Consider the following 9,502-nt stretch of genomic DNA (forward strand, 5'->3'; position numbering starts at 1 on the left):
ATACATACATATTTTTTTTTCAAATAAGCAATACCATTTTTTAAGGCTTGCTCTTAATATGTAATCAGAATTAAGATAGATGACATGATAAACTCGTCACTGGATTAAGATTATATAGGTTATTTCCCACAGAAACCAAACTCTACTTGGGTCTGGAAGAGGGAAAAAGAAACCCACGGATGTAGCACAGACTTCCTACATTATGAATGCTCATAAATACCTTAAAAAGCAACAACAACAACAAATGACCCTGAGTCAATGGTGACTAGTAGTGACACTCCCAGACAGGAGAACTGCCCCACAGCCTTATCTCCAAGGCTGTGATCTTTAAGGAACAGACGACTACAGCTTCCTCCCACCAAGCTGCAGGAGGGTTCCAACCATCACCCTTGGCTGGCAGCTGAGCAGTTTGAACACCATGCCACCAGAGCTCTTACACTGACCTACTGCTGCTCTTGTAAAGAAGCATCGTTAAGACTCTGACTTCGCTGTGCTAACTTGGTGGTAAAACACTTCTGCAGCTAACCAATCACAAGCATTATTAACAGAGAGAAGAAATCAGGGGCTAAAATCTGCAGCTCTGGATGGCAATAAAAAACACATTTCTGGTATTTAACTTGTTACCAAGTCATAAGGTATCAAAAGAGAAGGCTTCAAAAACCTTTTGTTTTTAAAGTGTATCCCTCTACTATTTCCTTTTATTCTCTGACGCTAAATTCATCAGGTGCCATTTTAATACTAAGAAACACACAAAAAGACATGTGATTTGCCTGACGACTAGAGAGCTAGGGGATGGCAGATCCAGGTTTTCCAACTAAAAATCCATTCCTGGGGCTGCACAAAGCAGGCAGACACAGTACAGAACGTCATGCAAACACATTTTATAGTCTGGCCTTCAACACAGATGTAAGGATATGCCACATTTAAAGATTTCTAAATATTCAATTTAAACATGTTGATGGGGAGTGTGGTTGGTATGGTTGAGTTGGACATGCAAAATGGCTGAAATGGCAAATTGCTACAATTTTTAAAAAAGTAAAATGATCAGAGAAGGAAAAAAAAGCAAACATGTTGAATTATAAAAGCATTTTAGCTTGTTTTAGAAATGCCCAAGTGCTCAAAACCATTTAAAATGATTTCTTATTTTTTTCAATCCTCCTTAGAATCTTTCAGGGTTTTGTTATTGTTCAATGCCGTTGAGTCAGTTCCAACTCATAGCAACTCTGTATGAGGTTTCCAAGGAGCGGCCTGTATGGAAGAACCTTGAGGTTCAAACTGACCTTGCAGTCCAGTGCATTACCCTGTAGCGCCATACCAGGCCTCCGAAGAAGTGAACTGTCCTCAATTCTCCCAATTCCACTCCCATTACTGGGCATGTAAGCGTTTTCATGTTGGACTAGGTACTTCATTTACGCCTCGTTTGTTTCTCCTTTTCTTCTCTTTTCCTTCTGTTCTTTCTCTTTTTTTTTTGTTCTCCCGTCTGATCCTAACCATGGTATTTTCAAACACCTCATATGTATGTGAAAGTTGGACAGTGAATAAGCAAGATCATAGAAGAATTGAAGCATTTGAGTTGCGGTGTTGGAGAAGAATATTAAAAGTACCACCGACTGCCAGAAGAACAAACAAGTCTGTTGGAAGAGGTACAGCCAGAGTACTCCTCAGAGGCCAGGCTGGTGAGACTTCATCTCTCACCCTTAGGACATGTTATCAGGAGGGACCCATCCCTAGAGAAGGACCTTGGTAAAGTGTACGGTCAGTGAAGGAGAGGACGATCTCCAACAAGATGGACTGACAGCAGCAATGGGCTCAAGCATAACAATCGTGAGAATGTTTCAGGACCAGGCAGTATTGCATTCTATTATGTATGGGGGGGGGGGGGTTCGCTATATAAGTCAGAACTGACTCGATGGCAACTCACAACAACAACTGGCTATGATAAGCACTGGACTGCTAACCTCAAGGTGTCAAGCGGTTCAAACCCACCAGTCACGCCCGTAAGAAAAAAATGAAGTTTTATGCTCCCATAAAAATGTATAGCCTCAGTAACCATATATGGGGTCACGATGTGTTGGAACCAACTCATCAACACCTAACAACAACAATATACAACATTAGGCACTTCATTTCAACCCTCTGATTTTAAATTTCTACACATGAAAAATAGTAAAAATATTAACTGGGCTACTTCCAAGTTGTGTTAGAAATCAAAAGAAAATGATATGTTTAAGCTTTGAAAAATGTCAAATACATGCAAAATGCAATTAACAATAGTAAAACCTTCTAAATCATCCATTTGTCTAATAATTCAGGAAAACTCATCAACACTATTAACAGCAATCTGTCGTCAACTAAAGAACTTGGAGAGAAATGATTCCCCGCTTCGGATAAACTTTCAACTATAACAAATGAACAAAATCGCAGACAGTATCTTCCTTTAAACTTCTTCAAAGAACTCTGGAAATGATTTTTCAGTATTCAAAGAAATCAATTTTAGCAGCATTATATGAAAAAAAGAAAATCTGAAAAGCTGATGTATTAAAATAATTTTCTTTTCATAAAAAGATATTTTATCTACCCGAGTTAAAAGTATAAACACTGTTCAAAAGACACATTTAATGGCAGACAGTAAGTAACACTGAATTTCTATTTATTCAAAAATTCCCAAAGCCTCAAAGATTATGAGTATTAAAAGTACTTCTTGTACTAAATCAAATGTCGAAACACTTACTTAAGCTTTTATACTTCCACATTTCATGCAGCACATATTCAAAATGTTTCAAATGACAGCACTGTAAATTATAAGTGTTCTAAAAATAAACCCAATCTCTTTCCTTTGTTGTTAAATGCCATCGAGTCGATTTTGATTCACAGCAATCCTGAATCAGGTTTCTGAGGTTGTAAATCATTACAGAAGTAGAAAGTCTCATCTTTCCCCTGCAGAGCAGCTGGTGGGCTCGAACTGCTGACCTTATGGTTTGCAATCCAGTGCATATCCTACAGAGCAATTTAGTAATAAATGGCCATAAAAAAAATAAAAATTAATCAAATTGCTCTTCCTTAAAACTTAACTTCAGTACTTTGGGCCCCACTGGGGAAACTGCTACCTATTTGATTTATATCATTTCAACATGAATATATTTATCTTGGACATTAAATAAACTTTTCTAATCCTAAAATAAATAAGCTTCATTTTCTTCTCAAACAACACAAGGATGAAAAAACAAGCTACCAAGACAAGGAATAACTATTATTCCAAATTTGTTTCAGCTTTTTCATAACAGACCTAGATTTACTGAAATTGGTAATACAATTTCAGGAAATGTTTTCAGGAGTGTTTAAATCACTCTCTTTTTAAGCTGGGTAATATAATTCATCTGGTTTAAAATTCAGGCGTTCAACAGAGTTTACTTTTCATTCCTTCTCTCCACCCACCCACCTTTCCTTCCTGAACCAAGCAACATTTACATATAGCTCCTTTATATCTTTCCAGAATTTTATGTATATACAAAGAAGCCAGTATTCCATTTTTAACCCTTTGCATACAAATCTTAGCATACCATCATATTGGCCTTCACGTTCCGTAATTATCCACCCAAGACTGTTCTGAAATGTTTGGGTCGAGAGCCCCTTAAAAGAAAACAAACATCGGGTACCGTAGCACTGAGGCAGTCGTCTTGGCGGGAGCAGACTGCCACAGCGTTCTCTCATGGGGCGGCTGGTGGATTCAAACTGCTGACCTTTCGCTTAGCAGTTGAGTGCTTAAGCAATCCACCACCAGGACTCTTCAAAGGGCCCTTTCCACTCTTAAAAATAGCTGATGATTCCAAAACGCTTTTGTTTATAGGTTGTTATTAAGTGCCGTCGAGTCAATCCCAAATCATAGCATCTGTCAGTTTGTCATACCGTGGTGGTGAAGCTATGCCACAGATTATTTTAAATACCAGCAGGGTCACCCATGATAGACAGGTTTCAGATGAGCTTCCAGATGAAGACAGACTAGGAAGAAGGAGAGATGAACTACTTCTGAATATTTAGTCACTCACTGGAAACCCCTTATGAATAGCAGAGAAACACTGTCAGATATAGTGCCAGAAAATGAGCCCCTAAGGTTGGAAGGCACTCAAAATGTGACTGGTAAGAGCTGCCCCATCAAAGTACAGTTGACCATGATGACACGAATGGCGAAAAAGCCCTTGAGAGTAAAGTCCTTGGACCTTCATTTGCTGATGGGGTACAACTCAAAATGAAGAGAAACAGTTTTACTGAGTTCTGGTGTAGCTAGCTCTTTGGGTTAATGCGCTGGACTGCAATGTTGGTTTGAACCACAAGGTTGGTGGTTCAAGCTAAACAGCTGCTCCTTGGAAACCCTATACAGGGTTGCTATGAGTTGGAAACGACTCAACGGCACTTAACAACAACTAGTGAATTGAAATGGACTGGTATTGGCCATTTTGAATCTGACAACCACATGGCTATGCTGGGAATGACAAATTAAAGAGGAATTCGCATTCATCATCAAAAAGAACATATCAAGATCATTCATACGGTACAATACTGTCTGTGATAGGATAATATCCATGCGCCTACAGGGAAGACCAGTTAATACCACTATTATTCAAATTTACGCACCAACCACTAATGCCAGTGAGGATGAAACAGAAGAATTCTACAAACTTCTATCTGAAATTGATCAAAGATGCAATCAAGATATAGTGATAATCACCGCAACTGGAACATAAAGGTTAGAAATAAAGAAGGATCAGTAATTGAAAAACACGGCCTTGGTGATAGAAATGATGCTGAAGATCGCATGATAGAATTCTGCAAATCCAATGATTTGTTCATTTCAAACACCTTTTTAAACAGCATTAAGAGACGACTATACACATGGACCTCACCAGATGGAATACACAGAAATCAAATGACTACATCTATGGAAAAACAAGGTGGAAAAGTGCCATTATCAACAGTGAAAACAAGGCCAGGGACAGATTATGGAACAGACCATCAATTGCTCATATGCAAATTCAAACTGAAGCTGAAGAAAATGAAAATAAGTCCACGAGAGCCAAAATATGTGAAGAACAGATTTGATACATTAGGCACTAAAGACCAAAGACCAGAAGAGTTATGGGATGACATCAAGAACATCATACAGGAAGAAAGCAAAAAGTCATTAAGAAGACAAGAAAGAAGGAAAAGATCAAAATGGATGTCAGAAGAGACTCTGAAACTTGCTCTCCAACATAGAGATGCTAAAGTAAATGGAAGAAATGAAGACGTACAAAAGTTGAACAGAAAATTTCAAAGGTCAGCTCAAGAAGACAAAGTCAAATATTACAACTAAATGTGCAAAGATCTGGAGTTAGAAAATCAAAAGAGAAGACTACACTCAGCATTTCTCAAACTGAGGGAATGGAAGAAAAAAAAACAAGCTTTGAATTGTGGTACTGAAGGATTCTATGGGCAAAATACTGAACGATGCAGAAAACATCAAAAGAAGATGGAAGGAATACAGAGAGTCACTGTACCAAAGGGAAATAGTTGACGTTCAACAATTTCAAGAGGTAACATAAGATCAAGAACCAGTGATACTAAAGGAAGAAGTCAGAGGTGCACTGAAGTCACTGGCAAAGAACAAGGCACCAGGAATTGATGGAATACAAATTGAAATCATTCAACTAAGTAAGGTGGCACTGGAGGCACTCACTCACCTATGCCAATTTGGAAGACAACTATCTGGCCAACTGATTGGACGATATCCATATTTGTGCCCATTCCAAAGAGAGGTGACCCAATGGAATGCAGAAATCATCAGACAATCTCTTTGATATCCCATGCGAGTACAGTTTTACTAAAAGTAATTAATATAGAAACATATACAAGTATACATTGACAGAGAACTTCCAGAGGTTCAAGCCAGACTCAGAAGAGGCCGTGGAATGAGGGATATCATGGCTGATGTCCAATGGCTCTTGACTGAAAGCAAATAATATCAGAAAGATGTTTACCTGTGCTTTATTGACTACGCAAAGGCCTTCAATTGTGTGGATCATGACACGGTATGGACAACATTGAAGTGTGAGTATCCCGGAACACTTAATTGTGCTCATGAGGAACCTGTACGTAGACTAAGAAGCAGTTGTTCAAGTAGAAGACTGAATGGTTTAAAATTAGGAAAGGTGTGCGACAGGGTTGTATTCTTTCACCATACTTGTTCAACCTGTATGCTGAGCAAATAATCCAAGAAGCTGGGTTCTATGAAGGAAAACGTGCCATCAGGATTGGAAGAAGACTCATTAACAACCTTGCTTGCTGAAAGTGAAGAGGACTTTAAAGACTTACTGAGAATGATCAAAGAGCCGTATGGATTGTGTCTCAATGTAAAGAAAACAAAAATCCTCACCACTGGACCAATAAACAACATTCTTATAAACGGAGAAAAGATTGAAGTTGTCGAAGACTTCATTTTTCTAGATCAACCATCAACAATCAAGGAAGCAGCAGTCAAGAAATCAAATGACGTGTTACATTAGGCAAATGTGCTGCACAAAACCTTTTTTAAAGTGTTGAAAAGCAAAGATGTCAGCTTGAGGACTAAGGTGCACCTGACCCAAGCTATGGTATTTTCAACAATCTCATATGCATGCGAAAGCTGGACAGTGAATAAGGAAGATTGTAGAAGTATTGATGCATTTGAGTTAATGGTGCTGGAGGAGAATATTGACAGTATCACAGGCTATCAAAAGAACAAACAGACCTGTGTTACAAGAACTATAGCTAGAGTGCTCCTTGGAGGCCAGGATGGCCAGACTTCGTCTCTCATGCTTCAGACATGTTGTCAGGAGGGACCAGTCACTGGAGAAGGATATCATGTTCGGTAAGGTGGAGGGTTAGAGAAAAAGAGGAAGAGCCCCAGCAAGATAGACTGGCAAAGTGGCAGCATCAATGGGCTCAAGTGTGGCAACAATTGTAAGGTTAGCCTAGGACTGGGCAGTGTTTCCTTCTGCTGTGCATAGGGTTGCTATGAGTCGGTACCGACTAGATGGTACCTAACAACAACAGCAAGTACTGGGTAGTAGGTTTGAACTGCCAACTTCATGGTTAGCAATCAAGCCAAGTCCTTTCCAACTCACAGTGACCCTGTATAGGGTTTCCAAGGCTATAAATCTTTGTGGGAGCAGAAAGCTTCATCTTTCTCCCACGGAGCAGCTGGTAGATTTGAACTATTGACCTTGTGGTGAGCAGTACAACTTGTCACCCATTACAGTATCACAGCTCCTTAACATTTACCATTGTAGAAATTTAAAATGTAAGGGTATTAATTAACTCACATGAAACTGTTAATAAATGGTTTCGGTATCGCATATTAACATTTTTATGAAAAGTAACTGCACTAAAATCCCCAGCACTGTAGTGAGAAGAGTGGCAGTGCTTTCTTCTTTCTGCAAGTCTCGTCCGTTTCTGCTGTAACAGACACAGGTGCTGATAGGAGGCTCGTCTGTACTCAGTTGGTTGTGATGCACTGTTTTGATTGAATAAAGAGAATCTAGCCTCACACAGACATGTGGACAGAAAGGGCGAGAATATTCTAATAGAAAGAACTGTAGCTACTGTTAAGTACCAGGGATTCAAAGAGTATAGATGTGTGACTTACAGGTGACTACCTACTCTTTAATGGTGAGTAAATTTGCCCTCACTTTGAAATAACTGAACCAACCTCTACCGGCAACAAATTTTTCATCAGAATCATCTTCACTCGCTGAGAGCGCAACTTTCAAATAACTGGTGAAACTCTTAAATGGTGTGGCCCAAGCACACTGCCTGTATTCTCCTGTAACACTACACCAAAATCTGACTTGCTGTTAAGTGCCGTTCCAATTCAGCGACCCTATACAGGATTTCTGAGGCTTTGAATCTTCAACTGGAGGCCTGGTGTGGTGCTGGAGGCCTGGTGTGGTGCTGTAGGTTGCTATGGGTTCAAACTAACTCAACAGCACTTAACAACAAATACATACATACAAACATATACATACAATAAACACATCCAACATTACAGTCCTGCTACATTCCCATCTGAACTCTGCCGATGTTTCCACATATGTTGCTGTTAAATGGCAACTCATAGCGATCCTGTCTGTTTCCTAGGAGCAGCTTGTGAGTTTGAACCACAGACTTTGAGGTTAGCATAGTAGCCCAGTGCTTATCCTGTAGTGTCAACCAGGACTCCATGTTATTTGTTGTTTTGTTAAGTACTATCGAATTGGTTCCGACTCATTGCAACCCTGTACAGGGGTTCCTAGGCTTTAAATCTTTGCAGAAGCAGAAAGCTATATAGAGTCCTGGTGTGGTGCTACAGAAGCACTGGACTGCTAACCACAAGGTTGGCGGTTCAAACCCACCAGCTGCTCCTTGAAGACCCTGTGTTAAGTGCTATCAAATCAGTTATGACTCATAGTGACCCTGTATAGGGTTTCCAAAGAGTGGCTGGTAGATTTGAATTGCCACTCTTGTGGCTCAAACCGACCTTCTGGCCGAGTGCTTTATCCCACGGCGCCACACCAGGACTCTTTACATAGGGTCACGCGCGATATGAGCTAGAACCAACTCAGCAACACTTCCCAACAGCAAGTTATAGTGAAGGTACAGAAGGAGCCGGCTAACACAAACAGACTCCTGGGCTAGTGCTGTAGGATCAGCGCTGTACTGCAAACCTACCAGCTGCTCCTCTGAAACCCTATGCAGGCTTCCTAGGAGTCAGACCGATATGCTACAATGAAGAAATCTCCTTACCTATGTCTATCAACGCTCAAAGTTATCACTACTATTATAGGACGAAAAGCTGCCTTCTCAAAGTAGAGTCAACCTTAAAGATATGGGGGAGTAAAGCTTCCAAGACCTTACATGCTGATGTAACAAATCAAAATAAGAAACATGAAAACGTCCATCAGTAGTCAAAACATGCAATGTACAAAGCAAGAATCAAGGAAAATTGGAAGTGGCCAAAAATGAAATGGAACTGAAGATCAATAGTCTAGATTATTAGTAAGTTGAAAATGAACTAGTAATAGTTATTTTTAATTGGCTAATCATATATCTTCTATACTAGGACTGAAAAATCAAAGAGGAATGGCACTGCACTCATTGTCAAAAGGAGCGTTTCAATGTCTATCCTGAAGTTGAACACTGTCAGTGAGAATACCTGCACACACCAAGCTCTCATACCAAAGATGATGAAATTAAAGATTTTTACCAACTTCTACATTTTGAAATTGAGCAACCATGTAATCACGATGCACTAATAGTTGCAATATACAAGTTGGAAACAAAAAAGTTGGGAAATATGGCTTGAGTGACAGAAACGATGCCAGAGATCTCATGACAGAATTCAACAACATAAACAGCAACTACACCACGGACTTGTCAGATGGAATACAGAGGAATCACTTCAACTACACCACGGACTTGTCAGATGGAATACAGAGGAATCACTTCAACT

The 9,502-nt window shown here is 39.7% G+C and overlaps 1 protein-coding gene across 1 annotated transcript in view; it reads right to left on the minus strand.

The window, feature by feature from the left end:
* CACUL1 (CDK2-associated, cullin domain 1) overlaps nucleotides 1–9,502 on the minus strand; it is a 69,995-nt gene that overhangs the window by 25,321 nt on the left and 35,172 nt on the right. The gene's annotated exons all lie outside the window — the stretch shown is intronic.

This window comes from Chrysochloris asiatica, unplaced genomic scaffold (genome assembly GCF_000296735.1).
Source record: "Chrysochloris asiatica unplaced genomic scaffold, ChrAsi1.0 scaffold00003, whole genome shotgun sequence".
NCBI classification, from domain to species: Eukaryota; Metazoa; Chordata; class Mammalia; order Afrosoricida; family Chrysochloridae; genus Chrysochloris; species Chrysochloris asiatica.